Source organism: Rhinoderma darwinii, chromosome 3 (genome assembly GCF_050947455.1).
Source record: "Rhinoderma darwinii isolate aRhiDar2 chromosome 3, aRhiDar2.hap1, whole genome shotgun sequence".
Lineage (NCBI taxonomy): Eukaryota > Metazoa > Chordata > Amphibia > Anura > Rhinodermatidae > Rhinoderma > Rhinoderma darwinii.
The window spans coordinates 195,699,455-195,723,004 of record NC_134689.1 but is presented as its reverse complement, the minus strand read 5'-3'; the positions used below and the strand labels follow the sequence as shown (position 1 = coordinate 195,723,004).

Genomic DNA, 23,550 nt, shown 5'->3' with positions numbered 1-23,550 from the left:
ATCGTTTATGCAGCCAAAAATAATATTGTTGTCGGCAGCACAGCTCCCTATGTAAACAGGAAGATGCGCTGCCGACATGATAGGAATGTATGAGGACGAGCGATCCGAGTAAAGAGTGCTCATCCCCATACATAGCTACTTGTGAAAGGAGGAAACTAGCGCCGATCAACGAGCTGTCTCATTGATCTGCGCTCATTTGCATGGCCCACGTCAGGCGGGTAAGAGGACCCTGATAAAATAGCACTCTACTGCTTGTACCAAAAAGGATTCTACAACTGACAGCTTGTGTAGCCTAAAATCTGAGGTAGACTGAACTCCAAACAGTCAAGACCCTTTTACAAGAGCCAATGATTGGGTGAACAAACAGTCGTACGGACGCTTGCCTTTGTACACAGGGCAGCGATCAACCAGTGAACGAGCAAACATTCGATCATTAGCTGATCAATTCTTTTATTAGGCCATAAAAATGGTCGCTAGTCGGCAGCACATCTCACGGTGTAAACAGGGTGATGTGCTGCCGACAAGATGCAAATGTATGGGGAAGAACGACCACAATAACGAGCGCTCGTCCCCTACTAACAATTATTGCTCCGTTTGAAAATGAACGGAGAGCCCTATGACACGGTCCGACGTGGGCTGTGTAGACGATCACCAAGAAAGCTCGCTGATCGGTACTCTCTTGCTCCTTTCACAAGGAGCTATGTATGGGGACGAGCGATCGTTACTACGATTGTTTAGACAACATGCACATGCTGCGTTTTTTGCTGCGGAAAATACACAGCAAAACCGCAGGAAATTCCCAGGAAAAAAACACACCTGAAGGTGCATTTTTTGCTGTGTTTTTAGGTGCGGTTTTTTTGTTTTGCTGCATAAATCGCGCTGTTTTCACACTGCGGCTTTTGCTGCGTATTTCTCCAGAACTAGGGAGATAGAATTCGCAATCGGAATCCCAAGATACATTGACATGTTGCGGTTCAAAAAATACACACTGCAGGTCAATTTACATGCAGGAAAATACTGCAGCATGTACATGAGATTCCCTGGAATCTCATTGCCTATGCTGGGACTGTATTACACTACGGTTTTGCCGCACGTAATGTGCATCGTGTGCATTGACCCTTACAGAGGGAGACGTACTGCTGACAATGATATTTCTTGCTGCATAAACTATCAAATCAGCAATTGCTCGTTCATCGGCTGATCGTTGACCTGTTTATACAGGGCAATGATAGGAAACAAGCGTTCTGTGAACGCTCGTTTGCCCAATAATTGGCCCGTGTAAAAGGCATTAACAAGCGGGCGCCGATCTACAAATAGTATGGTCGATTGACCACCACTTAATGAGTGCCAAACACAGACAAAAATCTGCCCATGCAAAACCACCTTAACACAGCTGCATTGTTGTCTGTTCTAGTGAAGCAAACGAGGATGACCAGAGGATTCTATGATTATCCAAGTACGGTTCGGTAAAATAGTGGGGAAGGGGACACAGCACATCCTACATAATGAAGTAGCCACTAACTGCCTACGTGTCACTCCTCTGGGCAGCCTCTCTCACCGTAATAAAAGCAGAAACTTCACGATAGAGAAGACACTGAAAGTGTAAGACCTGTGTAGGGCAAGAATTGTATCAGCTGACGAATGTGTAGAATATACCCTATAAATTTACAAATAAGAACTTTTTGCCAATGTAACACTCGTTTGGCTAACAACTATCTTAAGTGTATGGCCTAGATCGGACATGATGAAATGCAACATTCCCGATCCTTCTCCCCAAACGACATCTGCGGTCAGGGGAAATTTAGGAGACCCCCAAACACATTGCAGGCATTAACACATAAATCCAATGAAGGTGAGGATTACAAACCATATTATAAATCCTTTCCAAATAGATTGTTGTTATATTCTAAAAGATATTCACATGTCACGTTGGAGACGAAGATTTAAAATTACCCTGCGATTTCAGCAAAATACTCCTAAATGTAACGATATTGTAGACTAGATTCCATGGGTGGCCCAGTCAGAAGGATTTATGGCTACTCCGGCAAGTGAACATGCAAGCACACAATTATGAGACGTGTCACTATAGGACATAAGCCTAAGGGAGAAGTCCAGCTCATAAAAATAATGCAGCGGATGACTGTCACTGGTCCCCATAAGGCACACGATGCATACTACATGCCGATTTGCCAGGCCAAAGCCGCAGCGTAATACAGGACCAGCAAAGTAAATGAGATTACAAATATTCTCATCTACACGTTACAGAATTTTTTCACACATAAATTTGGCTATTTTTAAATCTGCAGCATGTCAATTTATCTTGCGTTTCTGCCTGCGAATTGAAAGGCAAGTTTATACAAAACCCAACAAAACCCGCAGCATAAAAACACCTATTTCCGTATCAAGATGTAAAAAAAAAAAACGCATTATCAGGTGTGGATTTTCCTGCAGTTTTGATGCAGATTTTCTGCACCAAATTACGCAACGTGCGCACGAAGCCTAAGGGTGTGTCCACACTTAACGGATTTGCTTTGGAAAATTTCCGCACCAACTAGCAGACAATTCGCTGTGGAAATGCCACACCATTTCAGGTGTTTTTTTGCTGCGTTTTTACGGCTGTGTGAAGGTGATATTACTTCTTCCTGTGATGTCATCACCACCCCTCGTAAGAAATTCCACAGCCTTTCCGCAGCAAATTACGCAGCACATCAGACAAACACAGGAAATCCGTCCGCTTTCTGCAGCAATAATGGACATGCTGCGGAACTAAAAAATGATGCACCACAAGTGAATTTCAGGACTGAATTTTTAAGCAGCGCGTGGATGACATTTGTTAAATCCCACCCACTTTGCTGCTACTGTATTCCACTGCGTATTTTCCGTCCACAATTCCGGACGGAAAATTCACAGCAATTCCGTTACGTGTGGACAAGCCCTAATAACTACCACGTTCTTCAACATGATCAGAGAAGTCTTTTAAAGGAAAGGTGGGAGTACATTTCAGCAAAAGCAGAATAAAAAGTTCTGCACAAAAACACTAAGGCCTCATGCAAACGACCGTAGCCATGTGCACGGCCGTGATTTCCGGGTCGGCCGGCCACGGAGTGACAGCCGCGAGCCGCCCACAAATCGCAGGCTGTGCACATGGCCGCGGCCATTATTCTCACGGTCATGTGCATGGCCCCATAGGAATGAATGAAACCGCAATTCTCCTGTGGATTTTCGGGGTAATTGCGGCCATAAAAGCACGTTCGTGTGCATGAGACCTAAGGCCCTCTTCACATCGAATTTCTGAACTATATTTATGGTGTTCTTATTGTACATAGGGCTCCGTTAGTCCAGCAGAGGCAAAAGTGTCCTTTTGGCCTACGGCAGGCTAGTATACGGCACAATACCTTTTTTTAAAATTAATAAAAAATTTAATATGTGAGCCTTTGTAGGACGATGCCACGACTAGGCATCTCTCACAGCTATACGTTAAACGTAAATGCCATGAAGAGATGTAACTGTCCACTCACGCTACCGTGACGTCAGGAGCTGCCTGGGCGCTGGGCTGTTCAGGCCACGTATCCCACTGTATGCTCTACGGCAGGATACGTTGCAGCCTTCCATCAGAGGTATTTGTCAACGTATATCTCAGACAAAAGGCAAAAACGCAATGCGAACACTGCCTAAGGTATGTTGACAGAAATGTCTGCGACATGCCAGCATATGTTTACATCCAGCACTTCATTTTCTACAATGTATCGTTCAGTCATTTCTGATCATATTGGCAGAGCTCACAGAGCCTACCGCATCTTGTACCCGTGTTATCGTGCTGAATTCATCCGTCATTTAACAGTTGCATCTTTGTCCATTTTATACTGCACACAAAGCTACAAGAAAATGTCAACTGACAGACTAGGTGGATTGTGTGGTCTTTTTGTGACATCTTTAAACCAGGTTTAAAGGTGGGGCAAGACATAACTAACTGCAGGCAGATACAAATCATTGACAAAAAGCTATACTAAATATAAACCTTAACAGATTTTGGCGTCTTTGGCACAAATGAAAACACACTGTAAGGCGCACGTTTGCACGTAGTTTAATCGTTACGATGCATTCGTATGAGTGATCATAACAATTAGGGTATGTGCACACACACTAATTACGTCCGTAATTGACGGACGTATTTCGGCCGCAAGTACCGGACCGAACACAGTGCAGGGAGCCGGGCTCCTAGCATCATACTTATGTACGATGCTAGGAGTCCCTGCCTCTCTGCAGGACAACTGTCCCGTACTGTAATCATGTTTTCAGTACGGGACAGTAGTTCCACGGAGAGGCAGGGACTCCTAGCATCGTACATAACTATGATGCTAGGAGCCCGGCTCCCTGCAGTGTGTTCAGTCCGGGACTTGCGGCCGAAATACGTCCGTCCATTACGGACGTAATGTGCTCGTGTGAATCCAGCCTTAGGCCAGATTCACACGAACGAGTGCAAACTCGGACGTGAAAAACTGCCGTTTTCCACGGATCCCTCATAGACTTGGTCTATCGAGAGATCCGTGAAAACCGAAGAAAATAGGACACGTTCTATTTTTCAACAGACCCATCAGTCCGTTGAAAAAACAGCCTTGTGAACGGCCCCATTGAAATACATGCGTCCGTGTGACGGCTGATGTTTTAACAGCCGCCACACGGACGTATACTACGGTCGTGTGAATTCAGCCTAAGGCTCCATGCACACGAACTTATTTTTGTGGCCGCAATTCATCCGCAAATCTACGGGTGAATTGCAGCAGCATTCATTTCAATGGACCCATGAACACGAATTTCCACGGTCCGTGCATTGCCCAGTAGCATGGAGTGCAAAAAGATAGGACATGTCTTATTACGGACGCATTTTGCGGTCCAGGCTGATAGAAATTAATTCACACAGCCATGTGCACGGCCGCCGCTGACCCCCCGCAGCCGTCCGGGACGCAAATCACGGCCGTGCACACCACTACAGTCGTGTGCATGAGGCCTTAGGGTTAGATTGTGTGTTAGAGGCAGCCGTGCCGTCAGACCAGCTCACTGACTGATTCGGCTTACAGCAGCATAATGTAGCTTCTATGTATAGCGGATACGTAAAAACTAAAATACAACTTTTAAATAAAACTATATTAGAAAAATGCTTCGTATGCAAAAACACAAACATTACATTTAAAAAGTCATCAAAGGTTTCATGGCCTTTAAAGGCACAGATTTCCGCCAAGAACTGGGAGACAATCTCAGGAACTCTGAAGCATTAACACGATATGCAAAGTAGCGGTGAGAAAGTGGAGCAGAGCTGAGCCATGAAGGAGCTGGTGTTGTGGTTTTGGTGAGATGCTCCAGTTATATCAGCAGAATACACAAGTATTTTCATTCACTTCACACTCAACTTTAGATCGGTCTTTGAAACTTTCTTCACTCGTGGAGACCTTCCCTAAAACTGTATATATTGCTCCCTGTTATCAACCCTTTCTGACCTGGAAGAGGTGGACAAACTGCTCTTCAAGTGTCTGCACCCCAAGATCACTACTTTCTCTCATATATCCAGTCACATGTACCGGTATGTAGGAAATGGTTTTTCATGCCTTCTACTGTCGCTTCTGTGCTCCTTTATCGTGTGGCCTGCGCCTTTAAGGCCGTATAGCTGCACCAATAGGGAACAGTGCTGATAGGCAGTTCAGTCAGTGTTTGATAACAACACGAGCTGGCTGCCTGCCCCAACCTGACCCCCATGGAAGCTGAAGAGTTAACTGTTGCCCCCAAACTTGGCACAGGAGCCAGCCCCGTGACGTCACTGCACCAAACACTTTTCCCGGGCCCGTTCAAATCAATGGGTGGCCGTTAGAGCGGATAGGATACGGGAGTAGCGGCGTAAAGCGCTCCACTCCGAGCGTCAGCGCTCCGCTACCTCACACACGCTACATAGCCCTGGCCAGGCAGCCATACTCCAGGCCGAAAGCTGCAAACATGGCGTCTAACAAAACAAGCGCACAAAGCAGAACACACACATATAGGAGAGACAGGGAGCAGCGGTCCTCCTTCCCCTGACGCCGGCTAGGGATGGGGGAGGAGAGCAAGAGCTCGTCTGTGCGCAGCCATAGAGATATGGAGATGGGACGAGGCTGTAGGGCATAATGGGCGCCGTTACCTGCGGACAGCGGCCTGACGGTTGACAGTCGGGGTCGCACTTAATAGCGACGGATCGTTTTCCCAGTCTGAACCGCGAACTGTGGCCACCGCCACGGAGCGATCACAAAAGCTTCCCCTCCTCTCCAGATCTTCCGGTTGTTACTCCCTCCCCTAACCAGTCGAATGGGGGAGGAGGGGCCCCGGAATCAGCCGTGAACCGCTTTCCACGGCTCCGTCTGGACGTCCTGGCCTGTCCCCGGGTATACGTACGGCGGCCGCGGCTCGGCCCAGATTCTTCCTTTGAAACAAACAATGCGGTTTCACCAGAACGCGTACCGCCCCTCTCCGCTGGAGCGGCGTAACGTACGCTACGTGCCGCCATGATAGGTGAGGCAAGACATCTGCCCGGACAAAAAGCGTTGTCATGGTAATGAGTGAGTTCACTAATAAAATCACATGTTTCAGTCTGGAAGCAAAACAAGAAGACAGATGTCTGCCCTTCCTTCATTCTGATGATTATGGGGTTTTCAGGGTTTATGTAAATATAGTGTAATGTTTTATAATGAAAAGTTATATATATACTTTGTGATTGGTAATCCGAAGCACCTGGACAGTCCTAACAATTCCGATTAGGCTCTGTTCACAGCTGCATTCAGGTTTTCTGTTGTTCTGCTCTGTCATAGTAGCAGAACGAAAAACCAGAACAGCCAGATCCGTTGCTTGACGGAAACCAAAGGCACCCAACAGAACTCATTGACTTCAATTAGTTCCATCAGGTCTCGGTCGTTTTGCCCCAACAGAATAACGCAACATGTTGGGCTATTTTGTCCGGCAAAAACTACAGCATTTGTGGCGGAGTGCCCTACCGCAGCCTTCACTGCTGTTGTGAACAGAGCTCTGGGCTTTGTTCAGACTTGCATCATGATTTCCGTTTTTGCAGAAGCCACAGCGAATAGGTTATGATCCGTTTTTTCCCCATTGATTTATAATGGATCAGTCATGTTTCCGTCAGGTATGTTTTGTTCTGCTGGATAAAATACTGCAGCATGGTACGATATTCTGACCGTCAACAAGCAACCGAAGCCTGACGGAAGAGAACAAAGGCTCTGTCAACATCTTCACAGAGCCGCCCGATCCATTGCATGACGCAAACAAATAGTTTCCGACAGAACTTATTGACTTTAACCCCTTAATGACCAGGCCATTTTGCACGTTAATGACCAAGGATTACTTTTTGTTTTTTCACGGTCGCATTCCAAGAGTCGTAACTTTTTTTTTTATTCCGTCCACATAGCGGTATAAGGGCTTGTTTTTTGCGGGACGAGTTGTATTTTGTAATTGTACCATTTTTAGATGCTTATAATGTATTGATTAACTTTTATTAACTTTATTTTAGGAGAGAATTGAAAATAAGCAGCTATTCCAGCATTGATTTTCACGTTATAAATTTACGCCGTTTACTATGCCGCGTAAATAACATGTTAACTTTATTCTATGGGTCGGCACGATTACGGGGATACCAAATATGTAAAGGTTTTATATGTTTTCCTACGTTTGCACAATAAAAACCCTTTTAGAAAAAAATGACTTGTTTTTGCATCGCCGCATTCCAAGAGACGTAACTTTTTTATTTTTCTGTCGATGTGGCTGTATGTGGGCTTGGTTTTTGTGGGCCAATGTGTCGTTTTCATTAGTACTATTTTGGGGTACATAGGACTTATAGATTAATTTTTATTTTATTTTTTATGGGGGGAATGGGAGAAAAGAGAATTTTGCCGTTTTTTTTTGGACGCCGTTCATCCGGCGGTTTAATTAATGTGTTAATTTTATTGTTCAAGTTCTTACGATCAAGGGGATACCATATATGTGTATGTGTGATTTGTTTTGACACTTTTACTAAATAAAACCACTTTTTGGGCAAAAAAAAAAGTAGTTTTATTTGATTTTGACTAATTTATTTATTTTTTCCACAAACTTTAACTGATTTACATATTTTTTTTTAGTCCCACCAGGGGACTTCACTATGCGATCTTCTGATCGCAGATGTAATGCTTTGGTACACTTCGTATACCAAAGCATTATTGCTAGTCAGTGTAAAACTGACAGGCAATCTATTAGGTCATGCCTCCGGCATGGCCTAACAGGCATTTGCTGAAGACAGACCTGGGGGTCTTTTTTAGGCCCTCGGCTGCCATAAAAACCCGATGGCGCCCCGCAGTTTATTTGCGGGTGCACCGATGGGGTGATAGAGGGAGCTCCCTCCCTCTGTCAAACACATTAGATGTCGCTGTCACTATTGACAGTGGCATTTAATGGGTTAAACTGCAGAAATCGGAGCACGCTTCAATTCCGGCAGTTGCGGCAGGAGCCAGGCTGTGTATAACAGCCGTGCTCCTGCCGCTGATCGCGTGGTTACACTGTCAGTACCCGCGCCATCACAGGACGGATATATCCGTCCTTCGGCGTTAAGAGGTTAATGGGTACTGTCAGAGCGTCCTTTGTTTTGCCAGATAAAATAGAACAACCTGCGACAGAGGCTCGGTTAGAATCCTCTGTCGCAGATGTAAACAGAGCCTAATGGATGTGTAAACTAAGCCTTAGGCCTCATTCACACAAGCGTATCAGATTCACGCGTGTGAATCTGGTCCGTGTGTATTGCATTATGCATCAGTGTGCTTTACGAGGGGCATGCGTTATTCACGCACTCGCAAAGCACATCATTTTTTCTTAAATTATTTTCAACTGAATTGAGGCGCAAATCACGCACCGCACGTACATTCGTGTGCAGTACGTGGTTTTCACGCATCCACTGACTTCAATGGGCACATAGGTGCGTGATAACGCACCAATATAGGACATGCAGTGAGTTTCACGCAGCGGACTTTCACTGCGTGAAAAATCACGCATGTGTGAATGGCCCCACTGAAATCAATGGGTTTGTGTGCTGCGCGTGATTTCAACGCACAGCACACGGACGTGATTCACATTCGTGTGAATGGGCCCTTAGGCTACATTCACACGAGCGTGACAGATTTACGCGCATAAAAAAATCCACGTAAATCTGTCCATGTGCATCGCGTTTTGCATCAGTGTGCTTTGCAAGTGGCATGGGTTTTTCACGCACTCGCAAGCACTTTTTTAATGTAGTTGATGCTTAAAACACGGATGTGCATCCGTCCGTGGTTTTCACACACCCATTGACTTCAATGGGCACATAAGTGCGTAAAAACAAACTAATATAGGAAATGCAGTGAGTTTTACGCAATGGTCCCACACATGTGTAAATAACCCCATTGAAATCAATGGGCTTGCGTGCTGTGCGTTGTTTCAACGCACAGCACACGGACGAGATTCATGTTCGTGTGAATGGGCCCTTAGGCTCTGTTGATAACTGCATTGGAGACTCAGTTAGTGGCCTCCATAGCAGATTTCGTCATTTTTGCCATGCAAAATAGTGCAGCATTCAGCTCTATTTAGTGCAGCAAAAGGACAGGAACCCAATGGAACCTATTAAAGAGAACCGTTCACCTGCCCATACATGTGCAGCATGTAATGGGCAGGGTTTCACAAACACCGTCTCACTTGAAATCATTTTTCTATCTTCCTCCGTTATTTACATATCGGTGCAGTTATATTTGGCGCCAATATGTAAATAGCCCCTGAACAGTCAATGGGGCATTTCTACCTAACTAAATGGCAAAGGGGCGTGATGTCTTCGCTCTGACACTGTCCAATCAGCTACGGACTGTGTCAGGGCGACTTGCGCTGTGTTCTCTCCCGCAATAACACACACAGACAGAGCGCTCTCTGCAAAACCACCAGTCTGTCTGTGTGTGTTCTCACGGGAGGGAACACAGTGCAAGCCGCCCTGACACAGTCCGTAGCTGATTGGACAGTGTCAGAGCGAAGACATCACGCCCCCTTGCCATTTAGTTAGATAGAAACGCCCCAGTGACTGTTCAGGGGCTTATTACATATCGAGCGCCAAATATAACGGCACCGATCTGTAAATAACGGAGGAAGATAGGAACATTTTTAGGCCGGATTCACACGAGCGTGTGCGTTTTGCGCACGCAAAAAACACTGCGTTTTGCGTGCGCAAAAGGCACTTAACAGCTCCGTGTGTCATGATCATATGGTGCGCGGCTGCGTGCTTTCCTTATGACACTCCGTTTGGATGTTTGTAAACAGAAAAGCACGTGGTGCTTTTCTGTTTTCATTCAGTTTTCACTGCTCTTGCGCGAATCACGCGCGTCCCACGGAAGTGCTTCCGTGTGCTGCGCGTGATTTTCACGCACCCATTGACTTCAAGTGGGTGCATGATATGCGAAATACGCACAAAGAACGGACATGTCGTGAGTTTTACGCAGCGGACTCATGCTGCGTAAAAATCACGGACTGTCTGCACAGCCCCATAGACTAATATAGGTCCGTGCGAGGCGCGTGAAAATCACGCGCTTTGCACGGACGTATATATCGTTCGTCTGAATAAGCACTTAGGCTATGCTTACATCACATTTTTATGTCGGGAAAAAGCTCCCAACGTATAAGTTGAACGAAGGCTGTGACAAATCCCTTAGGCTGGGTTCACTCGAGCACATTAACGTCCGTCATGGACGGACGTATTTCGGCCGGAAGTCCCGGACCGAACTCTGTGCAGGGAGCCGGGCTCCTAGCATCATAGTTATGTACGATGCTAGGAGTCCCTGCCTCTCTGCAGGACAACTGTCCCGTACTGTAATCATGTTTTCAGTACGGGACAGTAGTTCAAAGGAGAGGCAGGGACTCCTAGCGTCGTACATAACTACGATGCTAGGAGCCCGGCTCCCTGCACTTAGTTCGGTCCGGGACTTCCGGCCGAAATACGTCCGTCCATTACGGACGTAATGTGCTCGTGTGAACCCAGCCTTAGGGTATGTTCACACGAGGGCGTCCGTTACGGCTGAAATTACGGGGATGTTTAAGCCTGAAAACATCCCCGTAATTTCAGCCGTAACGGCATGTGCAGGCGCTTGAACGCCGCGTCCATTACGGCCGTAATTAGCGCTGCTATTCATTGGAGTCAATGAGTAACGGCTCCAATTACGGCCAAAGAAGTGACAGGTCACTTCTTTGACGCGGGCGTCTATTTACGCACCGTCTTTTGACAGCGACGCGTAAATTACGCCTCGTGTGAACAGACAAACGTCTGCCCATTGCTTTCAATGGGCAGATGTTTGTCAACGCTATTGAGGCGCTATTTTCAGACGTAATTCGGGGCAAAAACGCCCGAATTACGTCCGTAAATAGACCGTGTGAACATACCCTAACAGTTATATCAGTCACCAGGGACTATTAAGGTGTCCGTTAAAACAAATATATTGTGAGAGTTTATGACTTAGGCTTCGTTCACATCTGCTTCCGGACTCCGTTCATGGGTTCCGTCGGACCCTTCTGCCATGAACGGAATCCAAACTGAAACCTATGGTTTCCGTTTGCATCACCATTGAATTTAATGGTAACGGATTCGGTGCAAATGGTTTCCGTTTGTCACCGTTGTGTAAAAGTTCCCTCGTTTTGACGGAATGAATAGCGCAGTCGACTACTGTATTGATTCCGCCAAAACAACGAGACCCTTAAACAACAGGGACAAACCGAAACCATTTGCACCGGATCCGTCACCATTGAAATAATGGTGATGCAAACGGAAACCTATAGTTGAGTTTGTATTCCGTTCATGGGTTCCCCTGACAGAAAGGAAAACTACAACTCAAGCCCTCATAGTACTAGATCGACGGAAAAATAAAGACGTTATGGCTTTTGGAAGGTGGGGAGGAAAAAACGAAAATGAAAATCTGAAAAAGGGCTGCGGCGGGAAGGGGTTAATGGATCCTTCACCCATAGACTTTAATGGTATCCTTTTAACTCTAATGGACAAGTTTAGCGTTTCCCAACGTACATGCTAAACGTTCCTCACAAACGTGTTGTGAACAGGGCTTTGTGAAGTTAAATATTTAGAAAGCAGTTTCTTTATCAGATTTTGAAATGTCCTCATATGAAAATGACCCTCAGTTGTTATATATGGACAAAGTGCTGATAAATTGATTAAGGCAGTCAAGTGTATAATGGAGACTACAGACCCTTGTACACAGGCCAATTATAAGGCAAACGAGCGTTCATACGATCAAGTAAGCAATATTATCGTTGTTGGCAGCACATCTTTCTGTGTAAACAGGGAGCTGTGCTGCCGACGTAATGGAAATATATGGGAATGAATGACTGTAGTAACGAGCGCTCGACCCCATACATAGCTCCCTGTGAAAGGGGCTAACGAGCGCCGATCAACGATCTGTTTTGGGCATTCTTTTGTTTTTCCTGTGCTTTTTCTTTTTCTCTGGTCAAGTTGTTCTTGTAAGAAACCTTAGTTTAAAAGTCTCCCAGTGGCATTTCTCTAGGGACAGTACTTTTATTTATTGTCTATTAGATCAGCACCCTGCTTTCATATTGCTATTCCACAATCTGTGATGCCTCAAGCCCAATCTACTAGGTCAGCGGCCACTTCCTGGGCATAAGTGACCAGTATTCCTTTCTAGCAGATCCGTGAAACAGCCTCCTAGGCATCACGGTCTAGATTCATTAGACTTTATAGGTTGCATCTACAGGCACAAGCTCAGCCTTTAGCACAGGAGTTCATAATGCAGTTGTAGTTCCATAATCCCATCTGTCACGGTCAGGCCTCAGGACAGATGTTAAGGAATCACCAGTTAAGCAATTCCCAGGGCGGAAGTTAATGCTATTGCTAGGTGAGCGATTCCCCAAAGGCTGCCGGAGACTGTCAAGAATTAGCATGCAAATAAATCCGCAACCCCAAATCCGTCACAACTCTGATCAACAGAAAATAAGGCTACTCTATGGTTTTCGCTGGAGACCACCGCAAGGCAGGTTGGACTTTGCAGCATAGAACCCAGGTTGTTTTAACAGAGTTCCGTGTTGGATAAGAGGCGCAATGCAGGCAATACCAGAGCAAATAAGACAGCCCGTGGGTAAATAGAAAGTCCAAATCAGTAAGCAAAGGGTAAACCAGAGACAAGCAGAGGTCCAGTTCCAAAAAGTGCAAATAGTCAAAGTTACTGGGTATAGTCAGTACCTTGATACAACACATGGAAACCAGGTAAATCACAAGCAAAGTAAGCAGAACCAACCCAGATTTAAATATTCCACCCTTCAATCTGATAGGAAGAAAGACGGGGAAGTGGAATAGGCACAACAACTAAAACAAGAACCGCCCAGAAGCTAGACTAGTAGTCATGGTGATCTTAATGGGACAGACTTTTCCTAACAGTACCCCCCTTTCTATGAGGGGCCATCGGACCCTTAAACCTCGGTCTAGGTTTCAAAGGAAACTTTAAATGAAAGATTTTAACTAAACGGTTAGCATGTACTGATTAGGCAGAAACCCAAGTTTGCTCTTCTGGCCCATACCCCTTCCAGGGTTCCAAGTACTGGAGAGTACCCCTGACCCTTCTGGAATCCACAATCCTCTGAACCTGGAACTCCATATCTCTTTCTACCTAAACTGGAGGAGGAGGTTTCTTGAGTAGATTATATGGTGACATTTTTTTTTTTAAGGAGAGATTTGTGAAAAACTTCATGAATTTTAAAAGACGGAGGAAGAGCCAGACGAAAAGACACAGGATTAATAACTTCAACAATTTCATATGGACCCATAAACCTAGGAGCAAACTTACGACACTGTACTTTCACTCGCAGATTCTTAGTAGAAAGCCACAGGACCCACCGTACGTTTTTTGTCAGCATTTTACTTTTAAATAACTTGGGAGTTCTTCAGGTTCAATTGAACCGGAGCCCAAACTGTGCACAGTTAATATGATTCAACTTCGACCACATGGTTATCTCTAGAAGAGGCAGAAAATTCAACAAAACGAGGCTGAAAACCATAATTACAGAAAAACTGTGAGGTATCAAGAGAAACACAATGATGATTATTTATAGCAAATTCTGCTAGTGGAAGATACGAGACGCATTCAGCCTGATTATCAGCAACATAACACCTAAGATATTGTTCCAAGGTTTGATTGAAGAGCTCGGTTTGACCATTAGTCTCATTGTGAAAAGCAGAAGAGAACGATAACTGTACACCAAGTGTCTTACAGAAAGCTCTCCAGAAGTTAGCCACAAATTGTACACCTCTATCAGAGACAATATTTTCCGGGACACCATGCAGACGGACTAGCTGATCAATAAATAATTTAGACAGAGTTTTGGAATCAGGAAGTTGAAGCAAAGGAATGAAATGACACATTTTACTGAACCGGTCAGCCACAACCCAAATGACAGTTTTCACTTCAGAGGGAGGCAAATCGGTCATAAAATCCATAGATAGACGAGACCAAGGTTTCTGCGGAACAGACAATGGAAGTAGTTAACCCATAGGACGAACTCGGGGAGTCCCAGTAGAGCCGCAAGACAATTTTTTTTAGTTCCAGTTATCCCTGGATGACCACACAAAACTGAACCATGTAACTCCTTGAGCAAACTAAATCTAAACTGAGGAGGGATAAATACTCTTCCAGAAGGAATGTTTTGCGGAGCGAGTTGCTGACATTTTTTAATCTCTGTTACAAGATCAGGCAATATTGCAGAAACCACTATACCCTTAGATAAAATCGTTTCGGAAAGAATGTCGGGGGTCAAGATAAAGCGTCAACCCTGACATTTTTAAACCCAGGTCTGTAGGTTACAATAAAGTCAAATCTGGTAAAGAACAAGGCCCACCTAGCCTGTCTGGGATTGAGTATTTTGGCTGATTCTAAAAAAAAAAAAAAAGTCAGTTTCTTATGGCCAGTCAGTACAGTAATTTGATGTCTAGCCCACTCTAGAAAGTGGCACCACCCTTCAAACGTCCACTTAATAGCAAGAAGCTCACGATTACCTATATCATGATTTTTCTCAGCGGCGGAAAATTTGCGAGAAAAAAAGCACAGGGACGCAAATTAGTCAATGCAGAAGATCCTTAAGACAACACAGCCCTCACACCTACTGTATTTCTGAGGCATCAACCTCAACAATAAAGGGGCTAGAAAGGTCAGGTTGTACAAGTACAGGCTGTAATGTCAATGGCTGCAGGCTGTCAGCTCCAATCCCCTCCTGACAGCCGCAGCCACGAGTCGGCAAGCACTGGCCCCAGCCTCCTCAGGAGACGCCAGTGCTCGCTTCCACTCACCTCAGCCGGATCCAGTAGGGTGCGCGCGCACGCTAATGCCGGCTCTTAAAGGGGCAGCGCGCGTACCGGACTTTTGATGAACTTTGACCCGTGAGTACCCTGGACTATAAGAGCGGTCCAGCCCACTGCTTCTATGCCTGAGCATTGTTGATGTTTCCTAGTTTGTCTATGTAATGGCCTCCTATTGTGTTTCCTGTACCTGTTCCTTGCATTCCATACTATCCTGGTCGAGCACTGTGCTGTGCCTAAGTCGTGTTGTGCTGTATCCCACGTCTGACCTGCTTCACCTCGCCTGACGTCTACCTGCTGCCTAGTCCTAGCAGAGCCTGCCCTGCTGCTGTCTGAGCTGCCACAGGTACGTATACGAACTATAGACATTCACCTGCGCCCTGTTGGCCAGCTGCCTTACCGCCAAGGCGGTACGGCTCAGTGGGTCCACAGACCCTTCGTGACACAGCGCTTCTATAAAACACTGTTTTAAGGTTTCAAAAGGCGGAGACCTACTAGGTTTCCAATTTACAAGGTCAGAGCCCACTTTCGTAAAATACGGCAAAGGTTTGGCAATGGAGGAAAAATTATTAATACATTTTCGTTAATAATTTGAAAAACCCAAGAACCTCTGCAGAGCTTTTAGTGAAGTGGGTTGGACCCAATAAAGAACCGCTTGAACCTTAGCGGAGTCCATACGAAAATCATGAGGAGAAAGAACATACCTCAAGAAATTAACTTCCTGTACTCCAAAAATAAATTTTTCAAATTTTGCGCAAAGACAATTTTCCCTCAGCACTTGAAGGACAGATCTTAAATGTTTAACATGAGAGGACCAATCAGAAGAAAACACAAGAATATAGTCCAGATACACAACCACAATGCGTCCAATAAAATTTCTGAAAATATCATTAAACCAGGTTCTGAAAAACCATTGGAGCATTACTTAAACCAAAAGACATGACCAAATACTCACAATGACCATCTGGCGTATTAAACGCTGTCTTCCACTCATCCTCTCTGCAGATACAAACCAAATTGTAGGCCCTGCGTAAATCCAGTTTAGAGAACCACCTGGCTCCTGAGATCGGATTAAACAGGTCTGGGATGAGTGGAAGAGGATACTGATTCTTAACGTTAACCTTTTTTAATTCACAGTAGTCGATACAGGGTCTTAAACCTCCATCTTTCTTTTCAACAAAGTAAAAACCTGCACCCACTGGAGAAGTAGATGGACGAATATGACCCTTACAGAGACTGTCTTTAATATAATCTTTCATGGCTTGTGTTTCCGGAGCAGAAAAATTATAAATCTGCCCTTTAGGTAGCTTAGCATTAAGGAGAAGTACAATAGGGCAGTCTTACGGCTTATGAGGGGGAGAGATTCACAATCGATTTCAGAAAATACATCCTCAAAATCCTGAATACACTCCGGCAACGATAGCGCGCTGCAAGATACGTTAGTAGTAGACAAAGACATGCAAGAATCATAACATTTAGAATTCCACTTAACCCGTTAGTGACCGGCCCATCGTGTTTCTACGTTGGTCACTAACGGGCCTTATTCCGATGCCATAGACTTTTTACGTCGCGGCATCGGAATAAGTAAATAGAGCAGGGAGATGTCAAATCTCCCTGCTCTCAGCTGCTAGAGGCAGCTGAGGGCTGGGGGCGTCCCTGCTCTGTGTGAGATCGATATTAGTATCGATCTCACACGTTTAACCCCTCAGATGCGGTGCTCAATAGCGAGCACCGCATCTGAGAGGTTTTGGAGAGAGGGAGGGAGGGAAGCTCCCTCTCATCCCACTGACACCCGGCGATAAGATCGCCAAGTGTCAGTGTCTCCGATGGCAGCCGGGAGCCTAATAAAGGCCCCCAGGTCTGCCTGGAGTGAATGCCTGCTAGATCATGCCGCAGGCATGACCTAGCAGATGTCTGTCCGTGTTAAACGGACAGGCAGTAATACACTGCAATACAAAAGTATTGCAGTGTATTATAATAGCGATCGGAGAATCGCATATTATAGTCCCCTAATGGGAATAGTAAAAAAGTGTGAAAAAAGTTTAATTAAGTTAATTTAAAAAAAAAATGTGAAAAAAAATGAAAAACCCAGCTTTTCCCCTTACAAAATGCTTTACTATTAAAAAAACAAAATAAAGTTAAAAAGTTACACATATTTGGTATCGCCGCGTCCGTAACGACCCCGACTATAAATCTATTACATTTAACCCGCACGATGAACGCCGTAAAAAAATTAATAAAAAACTATGGAAAAATTGCTGTTTTCTGTGAATACTGACTTTAAAAAAATGTGATAAAACGTGATCAAAAAGTCGCATCTACTCCAAAATGGTACCAATAAAAACTACAAGTCGTCCCGCAAAAAAAAAGCCCTCATACAACCGCATCGGCAAAAAAATAAAAACGTTACGGCTCTTCAAATATGGAGACACAAAAAGAAATAATTTTGAAAAAAAAGCGTTTTTACTGTGTAAAAGTAGTAAAACATACAAAAACTATACAAATTTGGTATCGTTGCAATTGTAACAACCCGCTGAATAAAGTTATTGTGTTATTTATACCACACGGTAAACGCCGTAGATTTAGGACACAAAAAAAAGTGGCGAAATTTCAGATTTTTTTCTATTCCCCCCCAAAAAAGTTAATAAAGGTTAATCAATAAATAATATGTACCTAAAAATGGTGCTATTAAAAAATACAACTTGTCCCGCAAAAAAAAGACCTTATACAGCTATGTCGACGCAAAAATAAAAACGTTATAGCTCTTGGAATGCGACGATTGAAAAACGTAAAAAATAGCTTGGTCATTAAGGTCCAAAATAGGCTGGTCATTAAGGGGTTAATCAAATCTGCTTTTATCCAATCAATAACAGTATTATGTGTCTGCAACCATGGAATACCCAATTTTACCTCAGAAGGCAATTTTTTGAGGATAAGGAAAGAGATTAGTTCAGTATGCAAAGTACCCACTTCCAAAGTTACAGGCAGAGTGGAGAACTTGACCTACCCGAGAGAGAGGGGTATTATCTATAGTGGATACTTTGACCGGGGTACTCAGAGGAACAAGGGTGATAGCAAATCTTTTTGCAACCTGGTAATCAAAGAAATTAGCCGCAGAGCCACAATCTACAAAAGCTTGACAAGAAATCCAAACATTATTAAACCATACATTAAAAGGCAAAAGGATTTTTGGAGAAAATGTGGGAAAAACCTGACTGCCCAGGTGGCATTCCCGTGGACCATCTAGGCCAGGGGTCTCAAACTCGGCCGGGTAAGTGGGCCGAATATAGAAAAAATGGGAAGTTGACGGGCCGCATTACTTTAAAATTTGATACAATAAAAAATTATTGTTAATCAATTAGTTATTTAAACTACTATAACACTATATTACTATAATAATAATACTACATTACTATAATAATATCGCTAGGTTTAAAATTTGAGATATTTCTCCACGTGCTTATTTCAACAATCCAGCTTTTCTGTTTAAGTGTCGCTAAATGCAGTCCGGCGTCTCAGTTAGCACACGTCAAGATTGGGCAGCCCCTCTTTAGATAGTGCCGTAGTGCCCTCTGTGGATGCTGCCGCAGTGCCCTCTGTGGATGCTGCCGCAGTGCCCTCTGTGGATGCTGCCGCAGTGCCCTCTGTGGATGCTGCCGCAGTGCCCTCTGTGGATGCTGCCGCAGTGCCCTCTGTGGATGCTGCCGCAGTGCCCTCTGTGGATGCTGCCGCAGTGCCCTCTGTGGATGCTGCCGCAGTGCCCTCTGTGGATGCTGCCGCAGTGCCCTCTGTGGATGCTGCCGCAGTGCCCTCTGTGGATGCTGCCGCAGTGCCCACTGTAGGTAATGCAACACACCCCTAGATAAGGCCACAGTGCCCTCTGTAGAGGCTGCCACAGTGCCCTCTGCAGAGGCTGCCACAGTGCCCTCTGCAGAGGCTGCCACAGTGCCCTCTGCAGAGGCTGCCACAGTGCCCTCTGCAGAGGCTGCCACAGTGCCCTCTGCAGAGGCTGCCACAGTGCCCTCTGCAGAGGCTGCCACAGTGCCCTCTGCAGAGGCTGCCACAGTGATGTCAGGGGCTTGCCCAGAGCTGGAGTCCCGGAGCAGAGCCGCTTCTGGCACTCTGCCTGGGATTCCAGCTCTGCTACTGACATCACTGTCCATATATGGACAGAGATGTCAGGGGCAACCCCAGAGCTGGAGTCCCGGCCAGAGCGCTAGTAGGCTCTTCCTGGGACTCCAGCTGTGCTCCTGACTTCACTGGGACTCCTGCTCCGGGGAAGCCCCTGACATCATTGTCGATGTATGGACAGCGATGTCAGAGGCTTCCCCAGAGTCCCGGAGCAGAGCCGATAATAGCGCTCTGCCCGGGACTCCGCTCTGGGGAAGACCCTGACACACTATCCATATATGGGCAGCTATGTCAGGGAATTCCGCAGCGTCCCGGAGCAGAGCCTATACTAGCGCTCTGCACGGGACTCCGCTCTGGGGAAGACCCTGACACACTGTCCATATATGGGCAGCGATGTCAGGGAATTCCACAGTCCCGGAGCAGAGCTGATAATAGCGTTCTGCCTGGGACTCCGCTCTGTGGAAGACCCTGACACACTGTCCATATATGGGCAGCTATGTCAGGGAATTCCACAGCGTCCCGGAGCAGAGTCGATACTAGCACTCTGCCCGAGACTCCGCTCTGGGGAAAACCCCTACACACTGTCCATATATGGGCAGCGATGTCAGGGAATTCCACAGTCCCGGAGCAGAGCCGATAATAGCGCTCTGCCCGGGACTCCGGCTCTGGGGAAGCTCCAGACATCGCTGTTCATATGTGGACAGCGATGTAAGGGAATTCCAGAGTCTCGGAGCAGAGCCGATACTAGCGGCTGTGTCCCGCGGGCCGCAGATGACAGCCCAAGCGGCCGCGTGCTTGAGACCCCTGATCTAGGCGGATGTTTTCCGGAGCTGGATATTTGGAACAGTTCTTGAGCATATGACCAGCGTCTCCGCAATGGAAACACTCCTCTCTGCATTTTAAAAAAATTCTCAGTTCTTAAGACATAGTGGAGCCCAACTGCATGGGCTCTTGTGCATCAGATAAAGGGACCTCAGCACAGGGAAGGGGTGAGGCCATTGCTGATCTTTCATTTTTGTGCTCTTGTAGTAGTCAGTCCAGAAGAACAACAAGGGTCATGGTATCCTCTAAAGTCAAGGGCGGAGTGTAATTTATTAGGAGATATTTTAAGGTTTCAGAAATACCTCGGCGGAATGGACATCGGAGTGCCACATCATACCACTGTGAAAAGATGGACTACCATCTAAATTCCAAAAAATAATCTTCGACAGGATGCTGTCCTTGCTGGACAGATAACAGATTGGCATTAGCCACTGCAGTGATGTCTGGTTCGACATATAATAAACCTAAGGCCTCAAAGAAGATCTTCAGAGAAAAAAGTCAGGGGATTCAGGTCTCAACGAAAAGGCCCAAGTTTGAGGATCTACCTGCAAGAGTGAAGTGACACCAACTCGCTGCTGTTCAGTTCCAGAGGAGAAAGGTCTAAGTCGAAAATACAACTCTCCCAAAAATTAACAAAAGACTTCCGATCACCAGAAAAATGATCAGGTAAGTTTACTTTAGGTTCAACCGGAGTTGCGACTGGATCAACGGCTTGGGCCTGCGCAGTTTCATGATGTTGAATCCTTACGACCAGACCTTGTACCAGCTCGTGCATCTGTTTCACCAGGACTTGCATAGGTTCTATCGTTAAAAAAGAGAATATTAAGTGCTTGTGATTATGTTAAGGAATCACCAGTTAAAAAATTCCCAGGGTGGAAGTTTATGTAATTGAAAGGGGAGCGATTCCCCAAATGCTGCTGGAGACGGTCAAGAATGAGCACGAAAATAAATCCGCAACCCCAAATCCATCACAACTCTGATCGACAGAAAATAAGGCTACTCTATGGTCTCCGCCAGAACCCACTGCAAGGCAGGTTGGACTTTGCAGCATAGAACCCAGTTTGTATTAACAGGGTTCGGTGTTGGATAAGAGGTGCAATGCAGGCAATACCGGAGCAGATAACAAGACAGCCCGAGGTTACACAGAAAGTCCAAATCAGTAAGCAAAGGGTAATCCAGAGACAAGCCAAGGTCCAGTTCTAAAAAGTGCAAATAGTGAAAAGGTACAGGGTATAGTCAGTAGCTTGATCAAACACATGTAAATCAGGAAAAGAAGTAAAGAAAACAGAACCAACCCAGATTTAAATACTCCACTCTTCAGTCTGATAGGAAGAAAGACAGGGAAGTGCTCAGAAAGGTCCTGCTGGACTGAAACATCGCATTTGTGGGTAAATAAAACTCCTATTTTTGGATGTGCTGCCTTGTTCCTTGAATATTGTTGTTTCCATTTGTGGAACCTTGGATCAGGTTCCTGTAATTGCTTGCACCCATCATATTACATCAAATATTCTCTCCGATGCTGTGATCATCTTCCTTTCTTAAGGGAAGTGGAATAGGTACAACAACTAAAAGTAGTCATGGTGATCTTAAAGGGACAGACGTTTCCTAACAACAGGAGCTTGAACCAACTAAGTCACTATTAGATTGGACTAGGACTAAACCAGTGGTAAATTTTAAGGGATTTTCAATCTTTACCTTAAAACACACCTCACAGGGAATGGACTTTGTGCAGGGAATACCCATGTTGTATTGCCGAAGTAGTCTCTAATAGCAACTGCTGATGGCTTGCAAATGGTATCTCCAAAGCAAGGTACTAGAATCAATAAACAGAAGCCTCATTGTAGAAATCAGAGGTCACAGCTGGCAGAGTTCAAGCAACATGATAAGACAAAGTCATAGTCAGGAAACAGTCTATGTCAATAGCAATGTTCCCTCTTAGTTTTGGCAGCTCCTGAGTGGGCCAGTTAGGGAGCAGGGCAATTCTCCATCAATGGTGGGCGATCTGTTGACCAAAAGTAATACCCCCTGTAAACGCTAATATAGCAACTAAATAAGAGAATAAGAAAACTTATTTTAAATTAGTTTTAAATTACTTTTTCACATACTATAATATTACAGGTCGAGCAGTAAAATAGACAGTTCTAAACACCAATTATAGACATCAACAAAAGAATCCTTCATTACACCACTGCCCCTATAGATAGCGCCACACAGACCGTCTGTAGATAGCGACGCACACCCACACCCTGTAGATAGTGCCACAGACCTCCTGTAGGGAGCGCCACACAGCCCCTGTAGATAGCGCCGCGCATCCCCCTGTAGATAGCGCCACACGCAGCCCCCCTGCAGATAGCGCCACACGCAGCCCCCCTGCAGATAGCGCCACACGCAGCCCCCCTGCAGATAGCGCCACACGCAGCCCCCCTGCAGATAGCGCCACACGCAGCCCCCCTGCAGATAGCGCCACACGCAGCCCCCCTGCAGATAGCGCCACACGCAGCCCCCCTGCAGATAGCGCCACACGCAGCCCCCCTGCAGATAGCGCCACACGCAGCCCCCCTGCAGATAGCGCCACACGCAGCCCCCCTGCAGATAGCGCCACACGCAGCCCCCCTGCAGATAGCGCCACACGCAGCCCCCCTGCAGATAGCGCCACACGCAGACCCCACAGTAGATAGCGCCACACGCAGACCCCACAGTAGATAGTGCCACACAGACCCCACAGTAGATAGTGCCACACAGACCCCACAGTAGATAGTGCCACACAGACCCCACAGTAGATACTGCCACACAGACCCCCCCTGTATATAGTGTTACACAGCAATTCCCCCGTATATAGTGCTACACAGCCCCCCTCTCCGCTTGTATGTAGCGCTAGACAGCCGCCTCTTCCCCTTGTGTATATAGTGCTACACAGCCCCCCTCCCCTTGTATATAGTGCTACACAGCCCCCTTTCCCTTGTGTATATAGTGCTACACAGCCCCCTTTCCCTTGTGTATATAGTGCTACACAGCCCCCTTTCCCTTGTGTATATAGTGCTACACACCTCCTCTCCCCTTGTATATAGTGCTACACAGCCCCCTTCTCCCCTTGTATATAGCGCTACACAACCCTCCTCCTCCGCTTGTATATAGCGCTAGAGCCCCCCTGTATTTAGCGCTACACAGCCCCCTCCTCCTTTTGTATATAGCGCTACACAGCCCCGCTCCTCCCCTTA

General features: G+C 45.9%; 1 protein-coding gene across 3 annotated transcripts in view; it reads right to left on the bottom strand.

Annotated features, from left to right (window-relative positions):
* Window positions 1-23,550, bottom strand: part of BRD1 (bromodomain containing 1) — a 110,207-nt gene that overhangs the window by 67,400 nt on the left and 19,257 nt on the right. Inside the window, exon 1 of one of the 3 annotated variants that reach the window (XM_075857213.1) lies at window positions 6,167-6,530. The exons of 1 other annotated variant lie outside the window; for it this stretch is intronic. The gene's annotated coding sequence lies outside the window, so the exon portion shown is untranslated. Of the gene's footprint in view, window positions 1-6,166; window positions 6,531-23,550 lie in introns of those variants that run through there. One more of the 3 variants, XM_075857215.1, reaches the window with a different exon arrangement.